The sequence below is a fragment of the Citrus clementina genome, unplaced genomic scaffold (assembly GCF_000493195.1).
Source record: "Citrus clementina cultivar Clemenules unplaced genomic scaffold, Citrus_clementina_v1.0 scaffold_2, whole genome shotgun sequence".
Taxonomy (NCBI): domain Eukaryota; kingdom Viridiplantae; phylum Streptophyta; class Magnoliopsida; order Sapindales; family Rutaceae; genus Citrus; species Citrus x clementina.
This window is the reverse complement of record NW_006262688.1, coordinates 24064242-24092209: the sequence shown is the minus strand read 5'-3', so window position 1 is coordinate 24092209 and position 27968 is coordinate 24064242. Positions and strand designations below refer to the sequence as shown.

Below are 27968 nucleotides of genomic sequence, written 5' to 3'. Positions count from 1 at the left end.
TTCAACGACATTGGTCCCTTCATAAATGGAAAAGGGCACTTGCATTTGTAAATTTATTTTATAGATACAATCTTTATAACACAAACCATAAACGTAATCCATATGCACACGTTTGTTCAATCCTAACTTCTCCCCTCCTCTTGATCCCTAACTGAGCATGGCTACTTCACATTTGAGTTCTTGTTCTTCTTCATTGAAGCATTACAAGACACAACTCTTCAGTGACTTCATTGTTGTCCCAAGAAAATATTTTTTCTCCACTTGGGTATCTCAAGTTCAGTCAAGAATCCATGCTAGAAAGCATTTTCAGCTTAAATCCTCTAATGGGCATCCTCTCAATACTGTTTCTTTACAAGATAGTGAGATACTGGTTCCTCTATTGTAGTCTTTTACGCCGAATCAGTATCAAATGGGTTTTAATTCTCATTCAATTGCTTATTCATAAACTGTGTCCAAAATGAATTTCTTATTTAACAAAAAAAAAGATTTTTCCTGTTTTCGACAATTGCCAAATGAATTTGCATATGAAGAAAATTTCTTTTTGGAAAGAGAGTTTATCAACTTGTCCACTCATTGATATAATCATAATTATTTGCAATGATTATATTTTGTCTTCAGCATATCAGTTTTGTTTCTCATTGCTGATTTCTAGCTGCAATTTTGAGTTTAGATTTAGCTGGAAAACCTCTGGCCAAACGATCATTTCGAGCCTCAAGAGACAGAGGCCTCCGTTCCGGCATCATCTGAAAAATCGGGTTCTACACTCAGCATAACAGTTGTTGGAGCCTCAGGGGACCTCGTAAAGAAGAAGATTTTTCCCGCACTTTTCGCACTATACTATGAAGATTGTCTGCCTGAGGTTCTATGCTTTGTTGCTTCACTAATTTCACTTTTTCAACAACCGTGATGAATGCTCAATAGCTGATAAGTTTTCATTTTTTCTTCCATTTATCATCCTTATGCAGGATTTTACAGTGTTTGGTTATGCTCGGACTAAATTGACTGATGAGGAGCTGAGGAACGTGATTAGCAAAACTTTAACTTGTAGAATTGATAAGAAGTATGTAATTTTCTGAAACCCTCACATGTACTTTTTAGCAGACTATGCACTGAGTTTTGTATATAGTAATAGTTGAGGGAACTTACAGGGAAAATTGTGAAGACAAAATGGATCAGTTCTTGAAGAGATGCTTTTACCATTCCGGTCTGTACAGCTCTGATGAGCATTTTGCAGAATTAGACGGCAGACTGAAAGAGAAAGAGGTAACTAATTACTTCTTTACCTTTAAGAAATTTATAGTTTTATAGGAACTTTGGAGTCATAGATTCTTGTTGAAGATATAGTTGCTGCTGGACAGAGCTGACTGATGTGTCAAAATTGAATGTAACTTAATGACATGTGGCAAGAGCTCAATGGCTAAACTAAATCTGAAGTTGTTATTAGTTGGTTTGAAGTTGTTTAATTAGTTAGAATAATTGTATATAAGCTTAGCTAAGTAAGCTTAATTAGTATTGAATATTCTGGTTAATAAAATCTAGAAGTTTCCTTTTTATTTTCTCTGTTTTTCTTTGTTTCCAAACATCTCATTACGAATTCTAATATGGTATCAGAGCCACGAAACATGATGAATCAAAGCAATTCAGGATCGTCTTCACTTTCTTTTTCTTTTAGCCTTGTGAACGGATACTTAAGCCTTGAGATACAATAAAATATTACAAGGAAGGCAAGAGATGTTGATATCAAATTTTGGCTTCAACAAGCAGATTTATATTTGTGGGAAACTGGTACTCTGCTAATCGATGTTAATTGCCGTCTATCCATTGATGACTCTGATCTCGTTTTGTAATGGAGAAATTGTCGGGGGCCTGGCATTATTGCCAGCAAGAAACCTCTGACGCATGAATCAGATTAAAGGGCTTTAATATTAATTTCTAACAATAAAGTATAATAAAATGCTCTTAATTCAACTCACAGATTAATGGTGTAGTTGAATAAATCCTCATTTCCTTCATTAAAATTAAAAGTCCCTTTATTTAGAGTTTTCCCTTCATGAATTACTTCACCCGCAATTTTTGGTAGCAGTGGAGCCATTGAATCCTTGAACTAACGGAACATTTCATTAACCATCTATTGGTGGGATTTTGTTTCCGTGCCCCTTTGATATCATGGGGTATTAAATGGTTATTTTTTTTTTTTTGGTGAGAGGGGGCTCGTCAAAACGAGCTAAACAGAAACAAAACGGGGTTGAGTAACCCCAAACAAGTCTTGCGAAATGATAGAATATATACCCATAGGAGGGTCAGAGAACACTTGCAATCCAAGAGGAGCTGAATGAGCCATATTAGCCATGAAGTCCGCAGCTGAGTTAGCTTCTCGATAGATATGGGTGATAGCAATCTGCCAATTTCTACTTAATAATTCCTGGACAGCTACTATTAAAGCATGGAACACATTAGGAACGACCACCTGCTTAGAGATTATTTGTGTAACACAAAGACTATCCACTTCCACCAACAGCCGTTTTATGCCTACATCCCAAGCCAGAATTAGACCCTGGTACAGCCTCCAAAGCTCAGCCATAAGCACTGAACTCTCCCCAATTCTCATACAAAATTCGGAAATCCAATGACCGACTGAGTCTCAAATGACACCTCCTGCTCCTGCTTCCCCGTCATTTTTACGAGAGCCATCTGAATTTAATTTGCACCATGGCCATGGCGGCGGCATCCAACGAATAAAAATCTCCTTTCTCCTCGGCTGTTGACTTATACCGGAATTCTAAACTTTGTAAATTTCATTAGCTCTAGCCATAGCATCCATATAGACTGTTACACCATCCACCAACTTCCCCGCAAAAGAGAAGTGGTTCCTCCAGAACCACAGCCTCCAAACCACCACTCCAAAGATACAATCCCAAGGGAGGGAAGATGCAATCTTTCATTTGTTCTGCAAGTTCCCAGCAATCCATTCACGTAGATTCGAATTGAAGAAAGCGTTATGAGTTGCCATTGGGACAAGCTTACGCCAAACCTGATTAATACAGCAGCAATCTCTCAATGCATGGAGAATATCTTCAACCGCACCCCCACATCTATCACAGCCCTCAGGAACATTGATATGGCGCCTAGCTAGCTCAACATGAGTCTTTAATTTCCCATGCATCAGCTGCCACAGAAAAAGACGGATGGATTGAGGCCCCTTCCAACTCCATGGAAGCTTCCAAATTCTGTCATGATCAGCCAAGTGATGATAGCAAAGGGATGCATAAGCTGAACGAACCGTAAACATGCCGCTCGGATCCAGACCCCAGTAAATTTTGTCAGACCCAAAATGCAGTCCCGGAGGCATGACTGATGCGATCTGCATGAGAGTATAATGTGGCAGCAAATGCTCAAAGCTCGACCAATTCCATCCCCCCTGACCATTCGTAAACTCACTCACGGTGGTGTTGATAAGCTCTTGAGGAATCGGCTGGAGAGCTAGGCTGATCAAGAGATATTTCGTAGCCCAACAATCTATCCAAAAGCGAGCTCGACTTCCATCACAAACAGACCAGCGAGCACCCTGAACTGTTGTTAACCACGTGCTACGAATAGCTCTCCAAATCTGAGAACCCGGTTTATCTGGAAGGGACATCGGTAAATTGCTGGAATTTAATCCATATTTGGAACAGAAAACTTTCACCCACAATTTATCCGAGTTGGACACAATCTCCCAGCTCAATTTCATTATCAGCACCTGGTTCATCTCGTCCATTTTTTTGAACCCCAGACCTCCATATTGTTTCGGCATGCAGATTTTGCTCCACCCCACCATACTCATCTTAGGACTCTTTGAATTCCCATCCCAAATAAATCGCCGACAAGATTTGTCTATTTTATGCCTCACTGGAGAAGGAAGAAAAGTCGTTTGCATGGCATAAATAGGCATTGCTTACAGAACTGATTGAGCCAGGGTGACACGTCCAGCAAAAGAGAGATGAGCCGCATTCCAACCAGTAAGCCGCTTATCCACTTTATCAAGGATGGACTGATACGTGGATTTATTAACCCGCGTGTGAATTAATGGCATTCCAAGATAATCACCCAAATTATTTGTGGCCGAAAAACCCAAAGTAGAGCCTATGAGATTGGCATCCCGAGTATCAACATTTTTTTGAGAAGAACACCTTGGTTTTCAACTTATTTATTTTTGCTTCAGAGCTCCTACAATAGTTTTCCAGAACAGCATCAACCACATAAGCTTGGTCAATTGAAGCTTCCACAAATAAAAGCAAATCATCTGCAAAAAAGAGATGAGTTAAGGGAGTTCCATATTTGGCCAACCTAATAGGCCTCCATCTCCCATCCATTACCGCTTGGGTTATCCCATGACTCAAACGCTCGATACACAGAACAAAAAGATAAGGCGAGAGGGGATCTCCCTGACGAATACCTCTCCCTGGAGTAAAGGTCCTTGTAACCTCACCATTCCACAAAATACTCATACTAGCTGAAGTTACGCATTCCATGATAAGTCTAGATAAATGAGTTGGAATACCAGTCTGTTGAAGCGTATCAAAAATGAAATCCCAATTAAGCCGGTCATACGCCTTCTCTAAGTCGACCTTAATGGCCATAAATCCTTTCCTGCCAGTTTTTCTGCGCATTGAGTGAACGACTTCCTAAGCCACAACAATATTATCTACGATATGTCTCCCTGGAACAAAACTTGTCTAATTGGGGCCTATTAGATTGGGCAGCAGCGATTGCAAGCGAGTGGCTATAATTTTAGTCACCGTCTTGTAAACCACTGTGCATAAGCTTATGGGCCTAAACATCTTTAAGCTAGTAGGGTGCTCCTCTTTTGGAATCAAAACCAGGAGGGTAGTATTTATCTCTTGCGGCACTTTGCCCGTGGTAAAAATATCATCAATAAACCTGCAAAACGACGGACCCACAACATACCATTGGGATTGATAAAAAATAGCATGCAACCCATCCGTACCTGGAGCTTTCAGCGGCTTCATACTAAAAACGGCACTTTTAATCTCCTCCCTCAAAATTGGGGCTGCGGCACCATCAACGTCATGAGAACTCAAGTCTGGAAAAAAATTTGGCACATGGTAGTTCTGATAAATAGAATTTTCTCTTTTAAATAATTCTGAAAAATACCCCACTGCATGCCTCTTTATATCTTCCTCATCATACAGCCAATTCCCCGAACTGTCTCGGATAGCCTCGATTCTATTCCGCCGCCTTCGAGCAATAGTTTTTTTATGGAAAAAATTCGTATTTCTGTCTCCATGTAAAAGCCAATCCTTTCGAGATTTCTGGAGCCACAGAATTTCCTCCTGGCTCATCACCATTTCGAGCTAATTACGCAATCGGGCCTCCAATCGCCTCAAACTACGAGAGCTATATTTCTCTAGGGTGGCTTGAATTCCATTAATCCGAGCCATAAGCCGGCGTTTCCTCTGAAAGATATTCCCAAACACATCTCGATTCCAAACTTGAACCTCCTGAACAAAATGAGAAGCTGCTGCACTATAGTAGGTTTGCGGATTCCACATCCGCTTAACAAAATTGTTGAAATGCTCATGAGTTAACCAAGCAGCCAAGAAGCGGAAAGGCCTGGTCCTCTGGTGGCCAGCCACATCTCTCTCAAACCGAACCAGCACCGGCCTGTAATCCGAGGCAATCTTCGGGAGATGGAGCACATAATTATTCATATATTTAAGCAGCCATTCACTGTTACACAAAGCTCTATCAAGCCTTTTAAAAAGCAATCCACGTGACCAAGTAAACCTTGGACCCTTAAATTTCAAGTCAAAAAGTTGATGCCCATCAAACCACTTTCGAAACAGATTACACACTCCTGAGTTCCTGGCCACACCCCCTTGCTTTTCTGAGGCGTATAAGATAGAGTTGAAATCCCCACCTATCAACCAAGGCTCTTGAATTAAAGGCGCAAGGTTCTCCATATGGCACCACAGCTGTCTCCGCAACATTGGGTTTGGACTGGCATAGACAGTCGTTACCCAAGACACAAAAACATTGTTCCTGCAAATTTTAAAATGGATGAACTGCCTGTGATTAATTGAGACCTCCACCTCTATAGAACTTCGCCAAAGTAGCCAAATTCCTCCAGAGAAACCCACAGCTTCCACCCGGTGCGAGTAATCAAATCCATTTTTCTTTATAAATTCATCGGCTTTCACCCCACTAGTACGAGGTTCCATTAACACCACCATCGATGGGTTGTAATTTTTAATAATAGTCCTAAACGAGCGCCTAAATTCCCCCGAGGCTGCCCCTTGGACATTCCAGAACATAATACTGACTGTCATAAAAAATATAAGAAGAGAAAACATGAGGCTACTGTTGTTGTCCAAAGACATCATCCATCAATGCCAACGGCGTTTCCTGAACCATCGAAATTTCATCATCAGTCATCCCATCTCCATCCATACCACTCATAGGAACATCTGGATGGTTACAAACATGACCACCTTCCTTCACCCGAGAAGTGTTATGGTTATCAGGAGGATCTGCTAAGGGTTGCGGATCCGATCCCTGCCTCTCTATATGGTCCGTGGCCACTTCCCTTACATCTCCATTAAGGAGTGTTGGGGGAGAACAAAAAACCACTGTGTGTTTAGTAGGATCCAAGGTGGATTCGAAAGAAACCACACATTGGTTGCTAGGTACTTTTTGGGGGAAACTGTGTGAATTGGATTTTTGGTTGGCATGGGGTAAGAGAGTTATATCCTCATCTCTGATACTTAAATCACTAGGCTGGAAAGGGTTACTAGTATGGACCACTGGAGCATTTAGCTTTCTGCTCTGATTCCTTATTACCACGGTCTTATTTTGCAGCTTTCGACGAGCTAAAATATGTACTGTGTTATCTGTTTTGGCTGTAAATGTAGGGTTTGAGGCGGATATGAAAGGCTGCCGTGAGGTGGAGGGGAAGTCTGTGCAAGCCTCCTGCACTTGGTGTCCACCTTCATCCGGGACTTGGGATAGAATGTGATACCTTGAGGTACCAGCTCTAGTAAACTCCCTATTCCGATTTAAGTCTCCAGTATTCACCCTTCCATTATTAGGCTTTCTTCCTCTCCTAGGAGCCATCATCCAGGGACCAAATGGTTCCACAGTGCTGTCGCCATTACAACCTTCAGCCTGTTGGCCAGGAGCCTCGTTTCCCGGCATTGCCTGATGGGATTGACCAGCTTCTTCAGAGTTTGTTGAGTTCTTAGCATCTTTGCAATTACTACTACTGTGCCCGTAAAGTCCACACTTATAACAAATTACTGGCAAGCCCTCATATTCAACCTTCTGTATCTTCCCATCCAACTCAAACTGAGACACCAGTGGCCTAGTTAAAGAGATACTCACTGCAAGGCGGGCAAATCTTCCACGAGATGAAGAGGCTGTATTCGAATCGATTGTAATCACGTTCCCCACTAATTGACCCAGCTTTTGAAGAACTTTTCGATCGTAAAGATGAACAGCAAGGCCAGGTAATCTGATCCACATCGTGACCTGTTCAAGAGCCGTGTTTGTGAAGTCAAAGGAGGGCGTCCATGGCTGCACCGTTAAATAGTGACCCATGACAAGCCACGGCCCCTTGGTTAATGCATCCATAGCATCCCCTACCGAGCGAAACCGAACCAGATAATAGTTATTCTCTAAGTCTATCACTGAAAACCCCATGGCTGATTTCCACATGTCATTCAATCTTGCACAAAGGGCTCTATAGCCAATTGTGCGGCCAAGCAACTTTACAACAACCGAGTTCTTCCAAGGCTCACTTAACTTAGCATGAACCCTAGCCGAAAAAGTAATGGATGGCATGGATCCCTCGTTACTTTCAGTAACGTCCCCTTCCTCAAAATCCCAGTCATCTAGTCCACCTCCAACTCCTTGCTCCATCACTTGCGTCGCATTCACTAGGGTTTCTTTGTACGATACCTGGGCAGTGGGATCACCAGCATGTTCCTCATCGCGAAACCTCGCTTTTTTAGTCGTTCTAGCCTCCCTAAACGGCGGGGGAAAAATACCTCCGGAGATAGGGTTTCCTTCACGTCCGAGGTTTCCTTCGCGTCCGAGGTTTTCGGAGCTTTCCATAGGATCCTTGAACTAACAGAACATTTCATTAACCATCTATTGGTGGGATTTTGTTTCCGTGCCCCTTTGATATCATGGGTTATTAAATGGTTATTTAATTGCAGTGAAGTTTTCCATACTCCCTAATTCTAGGAGGAGGGTAATAGAGAGAAGGTGTAGGTAAAATCTTGTTAGTAAATGTAAGTCTCTGGTAAATGTATTGAATCCAAATAAAAACTATTACTCGGTTCGTGAGGAGTTCTGCTCCGCAAATGGACCAAGTAACTGACATATTTCTTATTGTTTCACTAATTGTAAAATAGATTCATATTTAGGAAGCTAGTTACTAGCTCCCTGTGTGAAATTTGGTGTTTGTTTATTTTAGTTTTATTTTTTTAACCCAATGTAAGAAAATGGAATTTTAGGCTGGAAAGCTATCGAACAGGTTGTTTTACTTATCAATACCTCCAAACATTTTTGTGGATGTGGCGAAATGTGCTAGCCTTAGAGCTTCATCAGCAACTGGTTGGACAAGAGTCATTGTTGAAAAACCATTTGGTCGGGACTCTGAGTCTTATGGCGAGTTAACTAGAAGTTTGAAGCAGTATCTAAAAGAGGATCAAATATTCAGGTTTGTCTCTCATTTGTTTCCTTAAAGAAAGATGCGTGATGATGTTTGACTCTATTGACATCTTTTCAGGATTGACCATTACTTGGGTAAGGAGTTGGTTGAGAATCTATTAGTGCTTCGATTCTCCAATCTTGTTTTCGAGCCTCTATGGTCCAGGAATTACATCCGCAATGTACAATTTATATTTTCTGAAGATTTTGGTACAGAGGGACGAGGGGGGTGAGTTGTATATGTTGCCTGAAGATATTGTTATTATACTAGAAGTTGTTTCAGACACCCAGGTCAGCTGATTTTATTGGTAAATTTTTCCAGTTATTTTGATAACTATGGAATCATACGAGATATAATGCAAAATCATCTCTCGTAAATACTGGCATTATTTGCAATGGAGACTCCCGTCAGCTTAGATGCGGAAGACATTAGAAATGAAAAGGTAATTCGGTCTTCCTTTCTTCTACAAATTTTACGAACCGGAATTGTGGTCTCCTGTTCTTCTTGGTGTACCATTTCTATGATTGCTAGAGATCCTATTTTAAGGTATAGCCACACACCACCATCACCACCAAAGAAGAATCAAATCCCATGGTGGGTTATGGAAATGCTACACTCCTTGCTATTGTTTTAAGTTAATCATTAACTTTGTTGTGTGTGGCTTCATTCAGGTGAAGGTTCTTAGATCAATGCAACTGCTTCTGCTTGAAAATGTAATTATTGGTCAATACAAGGGCCACAACAAGGGTAGTAAATCATATCCTGCATATACTGATGACCCAACTGTGCCAAAGGGTAGTCTCACGCCAACATTTGCCGCGGCTGCTCTTTTTATCAACAATGCAAGATGGGATGGGGTTCCTTTCCTGATGAAAGCAGGCAAAGCGCTCCATACCAAACGGTAGGCAGTATTTCTTCCCTTTTCATAAGGATCTATTCTTTCACTATATATTGTAGAATATGCTTAACTGGTTGACTTGAGAATGTTGTGTCAATGAAACTTCAGTGCAGAGATCAGAGTTCAGTTCAGACATGTCCCTGGAAAACTGTACAAGCGGAATTTTGGAACTGACTTAGACAAGGCTACAAATGAGCTTGTGCTCCGGCTCCAGCCTGGTGAAGCCATATACCTGAAGATCAACAACAAAGTTCCTGGTCTTGGAATGAGATTGGATCGCAGCGACCTTAATTTGCTTTATCGATCAAGGTAAGGACTATTTAGACAGTTACCTACAAATGATACTTGCAATCTTCACTATGTAATATATGAACTAGAATACTCAATTGTGGAGTGGGGCTGTGAGCATCAATTTCATAAAATCTTCTCAAGCGATAAGCCTTGGGACGTCTTTATTCATGTTTCGTAATTATTTTATAGCTCATGTAAGGATTGAATTCTTTAATGTTTTATTTTAAAAGAATTTGTATAAAATCCTAATTAATATTAAAAGTAAGGGGACTGTATTAATCTCATGTCCTGGCCATTTTACCTTAGTAACATCCATCTGCAGACCTGGCCAAATTGATGGAGCAAATGTGCATCTGTATTATCTTTTGTTCTTCTTCTGGTTTTGGAGAGCATTACTTTAATTCTTTAGTTTTGATGTGAAGGTATCCAACAGAAATACCAGATGCATATGAGAGGCTGGTCTTAGATGCAATAGAAGGTGAACGGAGGTTGTTTATTCGGAGTGATGAGCTTGATGCTGCCTGGGCGTTGTTTACACCATTACTGAAGGAACTGGAAGATTGTTCTAGAGCTCTATCCTTATGGTAGCCGAGGACCAGTTGGAGCACATTATCTTGCTGCCAAGCACAATGTTCGATGGGGAGATCTTAGTGGAGAGGATTTATGAATGGCCAAAAACTCGGGTTGTTTTACATACTTATTCACCATAAACCCATGACAGGGCTGGTTATATGAACAGCACAGCAGTTACTCATTCCGGTGCCTGATAATTTGTGCTATGGCGCAATATTCCTTGACCTACATGGTACCGAGGCTTGAATTCTTATGGATGATGTATCATTTGGAAGGTTGAATGATTTGATTTTGATTGTAAGTTGGTGATCAGTGTAAACAAGTGAATAATAATAGGCATATAAAAGGAAATTTAAGATTTGTGAATAAATGAACTTTGGATCTTTGCAAACTGTCTGGATTTAAATAATAAGTTGATAAATTTGCAGATTCTGGAACTGAGCGAGCCATGAGAGATTTCTGAAAATATAATCGACTTCTTAGGTGAATTTCTATATTCGGCATTTATTCATAAAATTGGAAGCTCTTGACAAGATATTTTAGGTAGTCCTAAAGCACAAACACCACAAATTTTAAATTCGGCTGGCACAAATTCTTGGATGATGTGTTAGTAGCTAGCTAAGCCAAAACAGCTTTTCGACTAAATAAAACTGGTAAATTTTATTTTTAAAGGCGATTTGTAAATTAGTTAAGTAGTAAATTATATTTGGTAAATCTCATTTTTAAATTGCTGTAGCAATACAAATGATTTAATTAGACATAAAGTTATAAAATTTATTTACCCGTGCATTTATTTTATAATAACATGTGTATATAGTAATATTTTATGTGCATATAGAATAATTCGTAGCTAAAACAAATTAACCGTATTGATTTTGTTATCTCTATATAATTCAAAATAATAATAATTTCTTTAAATGTAATGATTTTATTTCCTAATTGAATAAAAGTTAATTTTGAATTTTTATAACATATATTAGGATATATATGAAATTGTTTAAGTATAAAATTAATTTTTAAAATCAGATTTTGAAAAGCTACTCTCTGTCACAGGACAAGGTGATTTTGTCGAAAATGATTTTTAAACAAATTTATCAAATGTTAAAATTAACTTTTAACTTTTTAAAATCACCTTTAAATCTCTCAAAAATAATTTTAAATGGGCTCTAATTGTGAAATCATAATAATAGTACGATAATATAAAGAGATTTATTGAAATTGGAAGAAAAATAAAATTTTAAGAAATTTTTTAAAGTCTTTACAGAGTAATTCATAAAATAAATAAATAAATAAAAGCTAATTAATTACATCTCTGCCTTTGTCTTCTCCTTCCATTACTTTCCGGTTGCAGTCGAAAAGTCTTTATAAGCCATTCATACTTTCTTGTGCAGAAGATGTGCCCAAGTACTACTCCTATTATTGTCCCACTTGCATACCCTGCTAGAACTATCTTCCAGCCAAATGCGAGTACAGATTCTGAGGGTGGATCATCTTCTGCTGGTGAGGCCTCAGAGTTTCCGCATTTTCTAGACAAAGGTTCTCCACACAATCCTGCATTTCCAGCAAACCAATCATTTGTGAATGTGCTGAACTGCGTCCCTTGTGGTATTGCTCCCCTAAGATGGTTGTGTGACACATCAAAGAATGCAAGGGATGTGAGCTCTGCTAGTTGCTGAGGAATTTGTCCTGTGAGCTTGTTACTAGAGAGGTCTAATGACTCTATGACCGTTAGGTTACTCAAAGTTAATGGAATGTACCCTCGGAGATTGTTGTTGGAAAGGTTAAGAGTCCGAAGCCCCTTTAAACTGGCGATTGATGCTGGAATCTCTCCAACAAAATTGTTGTCGGAGAGAATAATTGCTGTGATCAAATTTGACAGCTTGGGATATTCTATCTCTATGCCTTTGTTACTCATTATTAGTGAGTAATCAGCATAACCATAGTAGGTAAACCCAAGTACATCATACGGCACCAGTTTAACCTGCAAATATGTTAGCTTACTTGCTCTGATATCTTTCATGGCATTCCAACAGTGGAAGTACTTTGACGGAAGATTACCTGTAAAGCTGTTGTGAGAGAGATCAATGATGCGTAGTTTGGGAAATCCAAAACCTGTTTGAGGTTCCTCTATTTCTCCATGAAAATTATTGAATTTCAAAATGAGAACCTCTAGCTCTGGAAGAGTTCCCAACCAAGAAGGGAAGACATCGGTGATTTGGTTATCCCCAAGATTAAGAAATTTTAGCTTCACACAATTGGCTAGAGATTTAGGTACTCTTCCTTGCAATGAATTGTTGCTAAAATCAATCATCATCAGATTTGTTCCGTTCATGAAGGTTGAGGGATGATTCCATAAAAGTTGTTAGCTTGCAGTTTTAGTGCTGACAACTCAACACTGAAATTACCCAAACATTCTGGGAGCATGCCACTTAAGTTGTTGTAAGATAAATCAAGAGCGTGAAGACCATTCAAACTGCATATTTGGATTGGAATTTCCCCTGTCAACTGATTATTTGAAACTATATAGGAATAGATTGACACTGATGACGGAACTGGGAGCGGTCCTTGGAGCTTATTAAACCCAAGGTCTAAAGTATTTATTTTAGACCATGGAAGAACAAAGAGATCCTGCCCGAATCCCGACAATAGGTTGTCAGAAAAGTTCAAATATTCCAAACTGTTTGTGCTAACATTTAACAACCATTGGGGTACTTGGCCAGCTATCTTGTTGGAGGAAAGATCCAGTGAAGCTAATTCATCTTGTTTGTGCAAAAAATATGGGAACTCGCTAATGTTGCATGACCTGAATCCTATTACAGTGAAATTTGGCAAATTAGTACTGACATTGGTTCCAGTGAGCAATGAAAACTTGTTTGACGAGAGAACTAATGATGTTAAAGATTTCAAGTTAAGAAGGAACATGTTTAGATCCACTATGCCACTCAAATTGTTGTAGGAAAGGTCAAACGCTTGAAGATTCCTTAGCTCAAAGATAGAGTTAGGAACAGAGCCTTCCAATTGATTCTCCGCCAAACGCAGAATCTGCAATTGTGTTAGCTTTCTAACTTCAACTGGAATATGGCCAGTCAGTTGATTATTATGTAAGTACAGAGTTGATAATTTGTTCAGGTTCATAAAGCAAAAGGGGATTGGACCAGTTAATTGGTTATGAGCCAAATTTATTTGAGTAAGTTCTGTTAGATTCGAGAGCAGACATAAGATCTCACCAGTTATTTTGCTCCCTGAAAGGTCCAAATAAGTGAGTTGGTTAAGTTTAGGGATCCAAGACAACGAATAAGAGTTTTGTTCAGAAAAATTTGTCTCAGAAATTGTTAAAGAATTCAGCTGTGTAAGATTACCAAGTGAATCCGGAACTTTGCCAGAGAAGTTGCATAAAATGATCTCTAGTGTTTTCAAAGAAGAAAGTTTTTCCAAGGAAGCAGGCAACTCACCCGAAAAATCATTACCAGAAAGGTATAGATGGTTGAGTTTAGTAAGATTACCAAGTGAAAGAGGAAGTTTCCCTGAAAATGAGCAACCTCTAATACCCAAGGAATATAAGGATTCAAGATTTTCTATTGAATCTGGAATCTTACCTGAAAATCTTGTATGTGAAAGTCTCAAATCTACAAGGACACTGCTATTATGAAATTCTGGCAAATACCTGGTGAGATAGTGATTGTACGTCAGAGTGAGAAATGCAAGTTCGGGTAACTGGAAAATCTCTGCAGGGAATTCACCTTGCAATAGGCAATCAGTGAGAGATAGGAAAAACAAAGATGATAGATTTGCCAATGCATGAGGAACTGTAGAAGCAATATTGACTTGTCCAAGGTGAAGTACTTTCAGGTTGGCTAACTTGTCAGCTAGATTTGCTTGACTCGGGTTTTGGAGCTTCAAATGAAAATTATTAAATGATAGATCAAGACTCTCCAACTTGGAGAGCTCGAGCAACTCTGCTGGTATTTGGCCAGAAAATGAAGAATTAGAGAGAGATAGAGCTGTTAGTCTTGACAGATTCTTGATTTCTGAAGGAATTTCAGAAAAATTGAAGTGGTTATTGGACAGAACAAGCCATTCCAGATGGACAAGTTGAAAAAGGCTGCTGCTAGAGTTGATAGAACCATAGAGGCAACTGCTTGTGAGATCAAGCCTGATCACATGACCAGTGTCTTCGTTGCATTTGATGCCGTCCCATAAGCAGCAGTCACTATTTTCTTCTTCCTGGCTCCATGATGCAACCTTGGGATAAGCTGAAGAATAATCATCAAAAGAACACTGAACGACGGTAAGGCTTTGCTTGAATTACAGCAAGGCAGGACGCTCGTCATCCTGGCAGAGTGGCTGCAAGCCAGCAAGCGTGTGCTGAAACATTGAGAGCAGAAGAAGTATGTGCATTAAAGCGAAGGAAAATGAGAACAACCCCATAATTTCTTATTAAACACAATTCCTTTTAAAACTTTCTATGATAGGAAGGCTGGAGGATTTTGTTTGGAGGGTCAGGCATAGAATTGAGATGTTTTTATAGGCGGCGCCAAATGTGATGTTGCTGGGATTAATTCACAATCAATTCTTCTTTTAGGATTAAAAAATTTTAGGTTCTTTCTGAGTGTCGTATTCTTCCTATTCGGCCATTGACCATGCTTTTGTCTATACTATCAAAAGGAGCTAGCATCAACCCAAATGGCTTTTGAGAATTCACCCCCAAACTTGGTTGGAACAAAATTATTATACGTACAAAGGTTGCTTAAGAAAATTAAATATGGGATTGTGCTGGGCATCTATCAACCACATGGCGTTCTTTTAAGTAAATTTTAGGTTCTTCCAGTTGTCCATAATGTTAACCAGAAATTATCCTAAATCACGACAGTTTTAGTTTAAATTAAGGTTGCTTAGTTTCTTAGAAAATGTTAATAATTACAATAACAAGCAAGCCAAGAGAAAATGGCTTTTCAAATTAACAAAGACAACTGGATGCACTACTATTGCATGCATTGATAAAATGTGCTTTTGGTAATGGAGAGTCAAACATTGATCTTAACTACATCAACTTAATGATTGGGGTTGAAACTTAAAACTTCACCCATTTGCCTAAGCTTTGAAAGCTGGCGCTGCTCTAAAAAAGCAGTACATATTTTTGTTTCATTTGACTTATCCAATAGTCAAAAGTATTCATTTAATTCTATATTTTTTTTTTAATTTAGTATTGTTTAGTTATATTTTGAGTAGAGATGTTGGAGATAATCTATTTTGCCTCCATTAATAAAAGTTTAAATTTTATGATTTTGGAAGTAGAAGTTGTAAATTATTTTTTTAAAGAGTTAAACTATCTAAAGTATCCTTAATTTATTTAATAATCTTATTTCATCCTTTCATAACATAATTTTAAAAAACTTATCTATTAAAGTAATTGTATATTTTTTTATAACATCTCTCTTTGACAACCAAACAACTCAAATATTTTTGGTAAGTACTTTTTTCTTTTGGTAATGTAAAAGCTCTAATTAAATATTTCTACTTGAGAAATTTGATCAAACAGAGGCTAAAATAAGCAACACTCATGTTTACTATATTTTTACGTTTCAACAACTTGTTAAAGGTATTTCTATTTCAAATTACTTTTGCGCCACTTCTAACTTTGTGATTGAATTTTGATGATAGTTAATGTTTACCAATTATCTTATTGGCACATATTTGATGACTAATGATTTTATTTTACAACAGGCACTCGAATTAAGTTTTTGATGCTTCAAAAACTTAATTCTATCTGCATTGATAGAGAACTCTTTGAGAAATTAATTTTTAATTTTAAGCGATTCTTTAACTGATTTCGGTGTTATCGCCCCATAAAACTAGAGAATATATATAATGGAAATTATGAAAAGTAAAACACAAAAAATTCCCCGACCTTTGTGCCGATGCCAAAATCAGTAGGACCTGATCATCAGTTATATGATTTTTTTTCGAAATCATATCCTTTCAAATTCGGAAAAAGAGAATGCTGCACTGATCTTTTACAACTATTAGTGTAAATTATGTTAATTAAAGACATGATCATTCAATCAAATCAGGTACTGAATTAAAACTAAAAAAGAAGCAGACGACCAATTCATATTTGCCCGTGCACTATGCTGAAGGTAAAGTGGCCAAGAACCACCAAATTATTAGCCCACTTGCATTAACAACATAGTATATGTACAATAATACAAGGTTTATTAAACTTCGGAGAAAAGAAGGAAAAAGAAATTTAAAGCACAACAAAGTAGGCCTTTCGTAAAAGAAAAAGAAAAAAAGGTTAATTACATCCGTTGCCTGTGTCTGCCGACTCTCCTCCTCCTCCCATTAGTTTTCGGTTGCAGTCGAAAGGTCTTGGCAAGCCATTCATACTTTCTTGTGCTGAAGATGTGCCCGAGTACCACTCCTATTATTGTCCCACTTGCATATCCGATCAGAACTGTCTTCCAGCCAAATGCAAATAGAGATTCTGAGCGTGGGTCTTCTTCTGGTGGTGAAGTCGCAGAGTTGTCACATTTTTTTGACAAAGGTTGTCCACACAATCCTGGATTTCCATCAAATGAACCATTCCAAAATGTGTTGAATTGTTTCCCTTGTGGTATTGGCCCTGTGAGCAGGTTATCGGATACATCAAAGACTTCAAGTGTCGTCAACTCTCCAAGTTGTTGAGGAATTTGTCCAGAGAGCTTGTTATTGGAGAGGTCCAATGACTCGAGCACAATTAGGTTACCCAAAGTTGGTGGAATATGACCTTGGAGATTGTTGTTGGAAAGGTTGAGAGTCCGAAGCCCCTTCAAATTAGCAATTGATGTTGGAATCTCTCCAACAAAATTGTTGTCAGAGAGAATAATTGCTGTGATCCGATTTGAGAGCTTCTCATATTCCAACTCTGTGCCTTTGTTGTGCCTTTGTTACTCAATGTTAGCGAGTAATAAGAAAACCCATAATAAGTAAGCGCAGGATAAGCGACGGGTCCCAGCAGAGGATCTTGCAAATATGTTAGGTTATTTGCATTGACATCTTTCATGGCAATCCAACACTCGAAGTGCTTTGAAGGGAGATTACCTGCAAATCTGTTATGGGAGAGATCAATGATACGCAACTTAACAAACTCAAAACATGCTTTGGGCTCCTCTATTACTCCATGAAAGTTGTTGGATTTCAAGATGAGCACCTCTAACTCTGGAAGAGTTCCTAACCAAGAAGGAAAGAAGTCCGTGATTTGATTATCCCCAAGATTAAGAAATTTGAGCTTTACGCAATTGGCTAGCGATTTGGGCACTCTCCCTTGCAGTAAGTTGCCGCTGAAATCAATCATCCTCAGATTTGTTCTTTTGCTGAAGGTTTCAGGAATGAATCCGTGGAACTTGTTACCTTGCAGTTTTAATACCAAAAGCTGAACACTGGAATTTCCCAAACATCCTGGAAGCATGCCACTTAAGTTATTGTGAGACAGATCAAGTGCATAAAGACGATTCAAACTGCAAATTGATGGTGGAATTTCCCCTGTCAGCTGATTGTTTGAAACTAGATAGGATGAGGTGAACGCTGGTACTGGAATTGGGAGTGGTCCTCGCAGCTTGTTAAAACTGAGGTTTAAAGTAATCACAGCCCATGAAAGAACAGAGAGATCCTGCCCGAAGCCGGTCAATAGATTGTGAGAAAGGTTCAAGTAATCAAAACCGTGTACGAGTACGTTGTTTAAAAACCATCCAGGCATTTGACCAGCTATCCTGTTGGACGAAAGATCCACCGAATCCAGGAACTTTTGGTTGTACAGAAAATGTGGAAACTCAGTAAGGTTGCATGAACGTAATCCTATAACATTTATGTTCTTGGAATAGGTATTCACAGTGGCTTCGGTGAGCAGTGACAATTTGTTTGACGAGAGAACTAACACTTCTAAACTTTTCATGTTACGTAGGAACTTGTTTATATCCAATGTGCCATTGAGATTGTTGAAGGAAAGGTCAAGCGTTTCAAGATTCCTAAGCTCAAAGATAGAGCTTGGAACAGAGCCTTCCAATTGATTCGATGAAAATTGCAGATACTGCAGTTGAGTTAGGTTATTAATTTCAACTGGAATATGACCAGTTAATTGGTTTTGACTCAAATCTAAATTAGTAAGCTGTGTTAGGTTCATGAAAACAGACGGGATCTCACCAACTAAGTTGCTGCCAGAAATTGTCAATGAACTGAGTTGGGTAAGATTACCAAGTGCAGCAATTGTGCCTGAGGAATTGATTGAATAAATTTCTTAAGTTTTCAAAGAAGCAAAATTTCCAATGGAGGTAGGCAACTCATCCAAGAATCTATTACCAGAAAGGTATAGATATTCGAGCTTGGTAAGGTTAAAAAGTGAAGATGGAATTTTTCCTATAAAGGAGCAGTCACTAATATCCAGGTAAGATAAAGATTCAAGATTTTCTATTGAATCTGGAATCTTACCTGAAAATCTCGTGGTTGAAAGTCTCAAATCTTCAAGGGGACTGCTTTTCTGGAATTGTGGCAAATATCCAGTGAGATTTGGGTTCTTCATCACACCAAGGAATTGAAGGTTGGGTAACTGGAAAATCTCTTGGGGAAATTCACCTTGCAAACCGCATCCACTAAGAGACAAGATACGCAAAGAAGATAAATTTGCCAAAATATGAGGAACTGTTGAAGAAATGTGGACATTGATAAGATTAAGTGCTTTCAGGTTGGTTAAATTCTCAGCTAGATTTGCTAGACCTGGCTTTTGGAGCTTCAGATAAAAATGATCAAAACTACAAAATGCTAGATCAAGGACCTCCAAATTGGAGAGCTCCAGCAACTCTGCTGGTATTTGACCAGAAAAATAAGACTCAGAGAGATTTAGATGGGTTAGCCTTGAAAAGTTTAAGATTTCAGAAGGGATTTCAGAGAAATTGAAGTTGTTATCGAAGAGACTAAGCCGTTGCAGATGGACAAGCTGAAAGAGACTGCTGGTAGAGTTGATAGAACCATAGAGGCAACTGCTAGCAAGATCGAGCTCCACAACATGGCCAGTGTCTTCATTGCATTTGACACCGTCCCATGAGCAGCAGTCCCTATCTTTTTCATCCAGCTTCCATGATGCAACCTTGGGGTAAGCAGAAGGATCAGAGGAAGCAGTCTGATTAATGACAAGGCTTTGCTTGAAATTCAACAAGGCAGAACGCTCATGATGATGGCAGAGTGGCTGAGTAGAAGAAATGAAGTGAGCAATTGCAAGATGAAATATTAAGAAGGAAAATAAAACTAAATGTCTAAATGTGAAGAAAGTTAAAGATAACCCCATTACGTCTCAACAGGAATTCTAAAATGGCTTTAAGTGATTTTGCTTTTATTGCATGCGTGCATGGTAGTAAAACAACGTTGCCTTTATATAGGCAACCTGCAGTTTTTGTAAAATAATTCTTGGGATTTTTAATTTCTCCGAGTCGATTGATTTGTGGAAATTGAGAAGTTTTATCCAGTAGGATGTATGAGTATGTGGTATCAGGAAAAGCGCTCCAAGTCAAAGTCGTTTGTGGAAATTAAGAAATCTTATCCTTGTGAGCTGCTTATGATCAAGAGAATGAGGATATGATCAAGATTCTAAATCATGTTTCTGCTCTTGTCACTTTTGTTTATAATTACGATTTGGGTAGAAAAGAACTGTTTGATGATGTAAAATTATTGCTCTCATCCATACACAAAAAAAAAAAAAAGACAATGAAAGAAAGTGTATTAATCTTTAATATTTAATGAAAATGAAGAGGAAAGAAAGTGGTGGAGAATGAGAGAGAGGAGAGAGAAAAGAAATGGTAAAATTTAAAAATTAAAGTTATTTTAGATATTTTAAATTAAAATAAGAATTAACAGGGTTAATTTCCACAAGTCCCGATCATGAGAATGTGGATATGATCAGGATTCTAAATCATGTTTCTGCTAATGTCGCGTTTGTTAATAATTATGATTTGGGTAGAAAAGGACTGTTTGATGATGCAAAATTATTGCTCTCATCGATACCCTAAAAAAAAAAATGAAAGAAAGTGTTTTAGTCTTCAATATTTAATGAAGGAAAATGAAGAGGAAAGAAAGTGGAGGAGAATGAGAGAGAGGAGAGAGAAAAGGAAGGGTAAAATTTAAGAGTTAAGGTTATTTAAGATATTTTAAATTAAAATAAAAATTAACAGGGTTTAGTAAGAGTAACGAGGGATCGAATTTATCTGTTGTTTTGGTTATTAAATATTCTACAATAAATATATGTAGGTGACCTACAAGGCTACAAGGTAAAATGGACCTTAACCCAGGCCCAATTCTCATCTCGACGATCTGCGCCTGTTCGGTATGGTATTATTTAACGGAAAGCAGTTTTCAGGGTAACGCTTACCTCCAAATCATTTTGTGTGGAAATTGAGAAGTTCGTTTTATCTTGTAGCTGCGATGCATGAGTATGTGGTGTGGTGGCATCTGGGGAAGCAAGCACTCCGATTCAAAGTCGTTTGTGGACTTAATGACTTGCCGGTGCAAGTCAAGTTCCACGGTGTGGGCCGTGTGGCTGTCCCCGAAAATATAATTGGCTTTTTGAGATCAAGAAGATGTATGTGAACAAAAGGGCAGAAGACTTGCGTAATAAGTAATTTGTTTTTAAAATTAGTCAGGATTTGAAAACAATTTTTTTAAAAATGAAATATATTTTAAAATAGAATTGTATTTTTGGTATTTCTAGGAACATGTGATGTATAATACTTGAAAACTATTTTTAGCTAAAAAATTCTTAAATACGTTTGTATAGAACATCTAAAAATAAGGATATATGTTTAGCTTAAATTATTGTCTAGTATAATTTTTTACTGCGTAATATCCTTAAACAATTGTAAATTTATTTGTGTTGATTTCTTTGAACTACGTTTTAAAGATAATAATTGATAAACAAATAAAGATAATATAAAGTCAGCGAATTGTGTATAAAGTCAGATAATAATTGTGTATTTCACTGTGAAACGGCTCGCCCGAAGTTCCGAAGATAAATATTTAAAAAGTCAGCGAGAAAATCACCCATGTGACCTAACAAGCGTCCTCAACTTTCATCAACTATGAAAGAATTACCAATTCATTCAAATGAGAAATTACGTTGCAAAGAAGGTAGCTCACCGTGTATATGTTTATATTGTGTAAACAGTATTGTGAACAAATTATATATAATTGTCCATAAATTTGTATACGGACAAAAGTTGAGTTTCTTTTTCATTGTAAATTAGGTTTCCATTAATTCTGCCTTGACCCAATCTTAGGTCTGTTTAGTATTTCATAGTACAGTCGGATAGCCATAGCTTAATAGTTAAGTAATAAAATATTAGGTAAACATCTATTAATGTAGTTAGGAAGTTGCATTGATTTGATTTAACATTTGTGAGATAAAAAAAAACATATAATACTTTTATTATTTTTGTCAAAAATTTTATTCAAAATTTATTTTTTTATTTCATACACTAATAATTATTTTTACAATACACTAATAATTTTTATTTTGTAGTCACAACCTTTTTATCTCAACATCAAACAAGCTATTTATTGATACAAAAGGGAAGTTAAAAGCAATTGAAAAATTTATACCGGTAAGCAGATTTATTTACGTAGTGTTATAATTAGAGGAATTTATTCTAAAATTTCCAATAAGTATTTCAGTACTTTATTTAAATACTAGAACGCTGTTATGACATATTGTATATCATTACATTATAACTTGACAATTTTTTCTTACTTTATTAAAGCGTGAGAACCCTCACCTATAGATAGCCAATGGGCCGGGTGGCACGTGGTACAACAAAAATAGAACATGAGCACGTTCTGGTAGGGCACGTTGTACGTCACGACACGCACGCGGGTTGGATTGGACTGGACTGAAAATCTTAGGCATGTGGGCTTCAAAACACGACGTGATCAGATACAAGCTACAACATGATACATGAAAAAGACTTCCAATACGTATGTTTCACTTTTTAGTGAAAATTAAACTTAAAATTATATGATTTTACAAACACTTTGAAATTAAATCGTTTAATATATTTTATTAGTGTAAGTTTTTTTAATTCACTTAATTCTTAATTTCAAAAAAATACACTAATTATTTTATGTTTATAATTTAATTAATGAATAGATGATGTCATGACTTTAATAAATAACATTATAAATATCATAATTTTATAAAATGTATGTATTAATGTTATTATAGACAATGATTTATGATTTCATGTAAGTTCAAATTAAAAATTTAGTTAACCTTTAAGAAGAATTTATTATTATTGTTCTTATTGTTGCTTTTAAGTATTAAAAAAGAATTTATAATATCGTAGGATCTAACTTAATAATTAGTATTATATTTTCTTACTATTATTAGTTTTTTATTATTGAATATAAATTTGAGTTTTAAACTATTTATTCCATTGAATTTGATTAAAGACATATAGATTAAAAAAAAAGCAAATTTGAAAAAAAAGTATGCCAACAGGTTAGCATGCCCTTTAAAGAAATTAAAAAAAAAAAGATTACCGTACTTTTTTCGTAGGTACGACCCACAGCACGACAAGGCATGCATGGGTACGATACGCATAGACACGGCATGTGTGCCGGCTCTAAACCTAAGGAAATAAAATTAAACACAACGTAACACAACACAGAGCAAATGATGAACACGATATGGTACGACCACGACCTGCATGGACCTTCCTTTGGCCGTTGGCCATCTCTACCCTTGCCGAATAAACACATTCACAAATTAAACCATTCGTCAAGTAAGAACCATCCAGTCTCTAGTACAAGTTAGTAGGATTGATAGAACTTTTGGGGAAATATTTTTTAGGCCTGCTATTTAGAGTGAGGGAAGACAAAATGAAGACAGAAACGACTGCTCTTTCTCTTGTCCTCTCCGTGGGCCCAAGGAGAAGCAAATTATAAGTAACTAAACGACAACATGTTGCTGCCGTTTCTGTCTTCATTTTGTCGTCCTTTAGTTCAGTTATCATTTTTCAATATTTTTTGTTCTGCTAGGTTGACTTGTAAACTTACAAATTATAAATTATAAAAGAATAAAGAATAAAGAAACATTCTTGACTCACATAACAGATTTGTTTAGTATATAAAAGTAACTTCAACGACGGTGGCCTCTTCAACAATAGAAAAGGCCACTTGCATTTGAAAATTTTGTTTTCGAGATACAATCTTTATAAATATCTGTAACACAGGTATCTCAAGTTCAGTCAAGAATCCATGCTAGAAAGCATTTTCAGCTCAAATCCTCTAATGGGCATCCTCTCAATGCTGTTTCTTTGCAAGATAGTGAGTTACTGGTTCCTCTACTGTAGTCCTTTGAATTTTGTAAATAAAAATGGATTTTGTTATTATTTTTTGCTTTCAAGTTCTTTTCTTTTTTATGGGGTTTATCGTCAGTTATGGTGTATGCAATGTGTAGCTCACCAAATTCTTTTGTTGTTTACGCCGAATCAGTATTTGATGGGTTTTAATTCTCATTCAATTGCTTATTCATAAACTGTGTCCAAAATGAATTTTTTATCTTAAAAAAAAAGATTTTTCCTTTTTTGGATAATATTACCAAATGAATTTGTATATGAAGAAAATTTCTTTTTGGAAAGAGAGCTTATCAAATTATAGGCTCATCGATATAATCACAATCATAAGCAATGATTAGATTTTGTCTTCAGTATATCAGTTTGTTTCTCATTGCTGATTTCTAGCTGCAATTTTGATTTTAGGTTTAGCTGGAAAACCTCTGGCCAACGATCATTCCAAGCCTCAAGAGATAGAGGCCTCCGTTCCTGCATCATCTGCAAAATTGGGTTCTACACTCAGCATAACAGCTGTTGGAGCCTCAGGGGACCTTGCAAAGAAGAAGATTTTTCCCGCACTTTTCGCCATATACTATGAAGACTGTCTACTTGAGGTTCTGTGCTTTGTTGCTTCACTAATTTCACTTTTTCAACATGCCTTGATGAATGTTCAATAGCTGATAAGTGTTCGTTTTGTTTTCCATTTATCATCCTCATGCAGGATTTTACAGTTGTTGGTTATGCTCGGACTAAATTGACTGATGAGGAGCTGAGGAACGTGATTAGCAAAATGATTGTGATTCATTGATTTATAGTAGTTTTATAGGAAATTAGTAGTTTTATAGGAACTCTGGATTCATTCATTCTACTAATGCATGTCCAACTAGTAAGTTGAGGATTGATTTTATCATCTTTATTACATGACAAATTAGCCTTGTGAACGGAAACTTAAGCCTTGAGATACAATAAAATATTACAGGGAAGGCAAGAGATGTTCATGTCAAATTTTGGCTTCAACAAGCAGATTTATATTTGTGGGAAACTGGTACTCTGCTAATCAATGTTGATTGCCGTCAATCCATTGATGACTCTGATCTTGTTTTGTAATGGAGAAACTGTCGGGGGCCGACATTATTGCCAACAAGAAACCTCTGACGCGTGAATCAGATTAAAGGGCTTTAATATTAATTTCTAACAATAAAGTATAATAAAATGCTCTTAATTCAACTCACAGATTAATGGCGTAGTTGAATAAACCCTCCTTTGCTTCATTAAAAGTCCCTTTATTTAGAGTTTTCCCTTTATGAATTACTTCGCTTGCAATTTTTGGTAGGAGTGGTGCCATTGAATCCTTGAACTAACAGAACATTTCATTAACCATCTATTGGTGGGATTTTGTTTCCGTGCCCCTTTGATATCATGGGTTATTAAATGGTTATTTAATTGCAGTGAAGTTTTCCATACTCCCTAATTCTAGGAGGAGGGAAATAGGGAGAAGGTGTAGGCAAAATCCTATTAGTAAATGTAAGTCTCTGGTAAATGCATTGAATCCAAATAAAAACTATTACTAGGTTCATGAGGAGTTCTGCTCTGCAATGGACCAAGTAACTGACATATTTTTTATTGTTCCACCAATTGTAAAATAGATTCATGTTTAGGAAGCTAGTTACTAGCTCCCTGTGTCAAATTTGATGTTTGTTTATTTTAGTTTTATTTTTTTAACCCAATGTAAGAAAATGGAATTTTAGGCTGGAAAGCTATCGAACAGGTTGTTTTACTTATCAATACCTCCAAACATTCTTGTGGATGTGGCGAAATGTGCTAGCCTTAGAGCTTCATCAGCAACTGGTTGGACAAGAGTCATTGTTGAAAAACCATTTGGTCGGGACTCTGAGTCTTCTGGCGGGTTAACTAGAAGTTTGAAGCAGTATCTAAGAGAGGATCAAATATTCAGGTTTGTCTCTCGTTTGCTTCCTTAAAGAAAGACGTGTGACGATGTTTGACTCTATTGATATCTTTTCAGAATTGACCATTACTTGGGTAGGGAGTTGGTTGAGAATCTATCAGTGCTTCGATTCTCCAATCTTGTTTTCGAGCCTCTATGGTCCAGGAATTACATCCGCAATGTACAATTTATATTTTCTGAAGATTTTGGTACAGAGGGAAGAGGGGGTGAGTTGCATATGTTGCCTGAAGATATTGTTATTATACTAGAAGTTGTTTCAGACACCCAGATCAGCTGATTTTATTGGTAATTTTTTCCAGTTATTTTGATAACTATGGAATCATACGAGATATAATGCAAAATCATCTCTTGCAAATACTGGCATTATTTGCAATGGAGACTCCCGTCAGCTTAGATGCGGAAGACATTAGAAATGAAGAGGTAATTCGGTCTTCCTTTCTTCTACAAATTTTACGAACTGGAATTGTGGTCTTCTGTTCTTCTTTGTGTACCATTTCTATGATTGCTAGAGATCCTATTTTAAGGTATACCCACACACCACCATCACCACCAAAGAAGAATCAAATCCCATGGTGGGTTATGGAAATGCTACACTCCTTGCTATTGTTTTAAGTTAATCATTAACTTTGTTGTGTGTGGCTTCATTCAGGTGAAGGTTCTTAGATCAATGCAACCGCTTCTGCTTGAAAATGTAATTGTTGGTCAATACAAGGGCCACAACAAGGGTAGTAAATCATATCCTGCATATACTGATGATCCAACTGTGCCAAAGGGTAGTCTCACGCCAACATTTTCCGCGGCTGCTCTTTTTATCAACAATGCAAGATGGGATGGGGTTCCTTTCCTGATGATAGCAGGCAAAGCGCTCCATACCAAACCGTAGGCAGTATTTCTTCCCTTTTCATGAGGATCTATTCTTTCACTATGTTCTCTATATTGTAGAATATGCTTGACTGGTTGATGAAGCTATATACCTGAAGATCAACAACAAACTTCCTGGTCTTGGAATGAGATTGGATCGCAGCGACCTTAATTTGCTTTATCGATCAAGGTAAGAGACTATTTAGACAGTTACCTACAAATGATACTTGCAATCTTAACTATGTAATATATGACCTAGAATACTCAATTATGGAGTGGGACTGTGAGCATCAATTTCATAAAATCTTCTCAAGCGATAAGCCTTGGGACGTCTTTATTCATGTTTCGTAATTATTTTGTAGCACATGTAACCATTGAATTCTTTAATGTTTTATTTTAAAAGAATATGTATAAAATCCTGATTAATATTAAAAGTAAGGGGACTCTATTAATCTCATGTCCTGGCCATTTTACCCAAGTAACATCCATCTGCAGACCTGGCCAAATTGATGGAGCAATTGTGCATCTGTATTATCTTTCGTTCTTCTTCTGGTTTTGGAGTGCATTACTTTAATCTTTAGTTTTGATGTGAAGGTATCCAACAGAAATACCAGATGCATATGAGAGGCTGGTCTTAGATGCAATAGAAGGTGAACGGAGGTTGTTTATTCGGAGTGATGAGCTTGATGCTGCCTGGGCGTTGTTTACACCACTACTGAAGGAACTTGAAGAGAAGAAGATTGTTCCAGAGCTCTATCCTTATGGTAGCCGAGGACCAGTTGGAGCACATTATCTTGCTGCCAAGTACAATGTCCGATGGGGAGATCTTAGTGGAGAGGATTCATGAATGGCCAAAAACTTGGGTTGTTTTACATACTTATTCACCATAAACCCATGACAGGGCTGGTTATATGAACAGCACAGCAGTTACTCATTCCGGTGCCTGGTAATTTGTGCTATGGCGCAATATTCCTTGACCTACATGGTACCGAGGCTTGAATTCTTATGGATGATGTATCATTTGGAAGGTTGAATGATTTGATTTTGATTGTAAGTTGGTGATCAGTATAAACAGGTGAATAATAATAGGCATTAAAAGGAAATTTAAGATTTGTGAATAAATGAACTTTGGATCTTTGCAAACTGTCTGGATTTAAATAATAAGTTGATATATTTGCAGATTCTGGAACTGAGCGAGCCATGTGAGATTTCTGAAAATATAATCGACTTCTTAAGACAGGTGAATTTCTATATTCGGAGATAAAATTTTGGGGCGTACATTCCCAGTTTGTAGCCCTGTAACTTCAACACATTTAC

The 27968-nt window shown here is 37.3% G+C and overlaps 1 pseudogene; it reads left to right on the top strand.

Annotated features, from left to right (window-relative positions):
• Nucleotides 1–88: 88 nt before the first annotated feature.
• On the top strand, nucleotides 89–27586 carry LOC112101086 (annotated as a pseudogene).
• The last annotated feature ends 382 nt before the right edge of the window (nucleotides 27587–27968 follow it).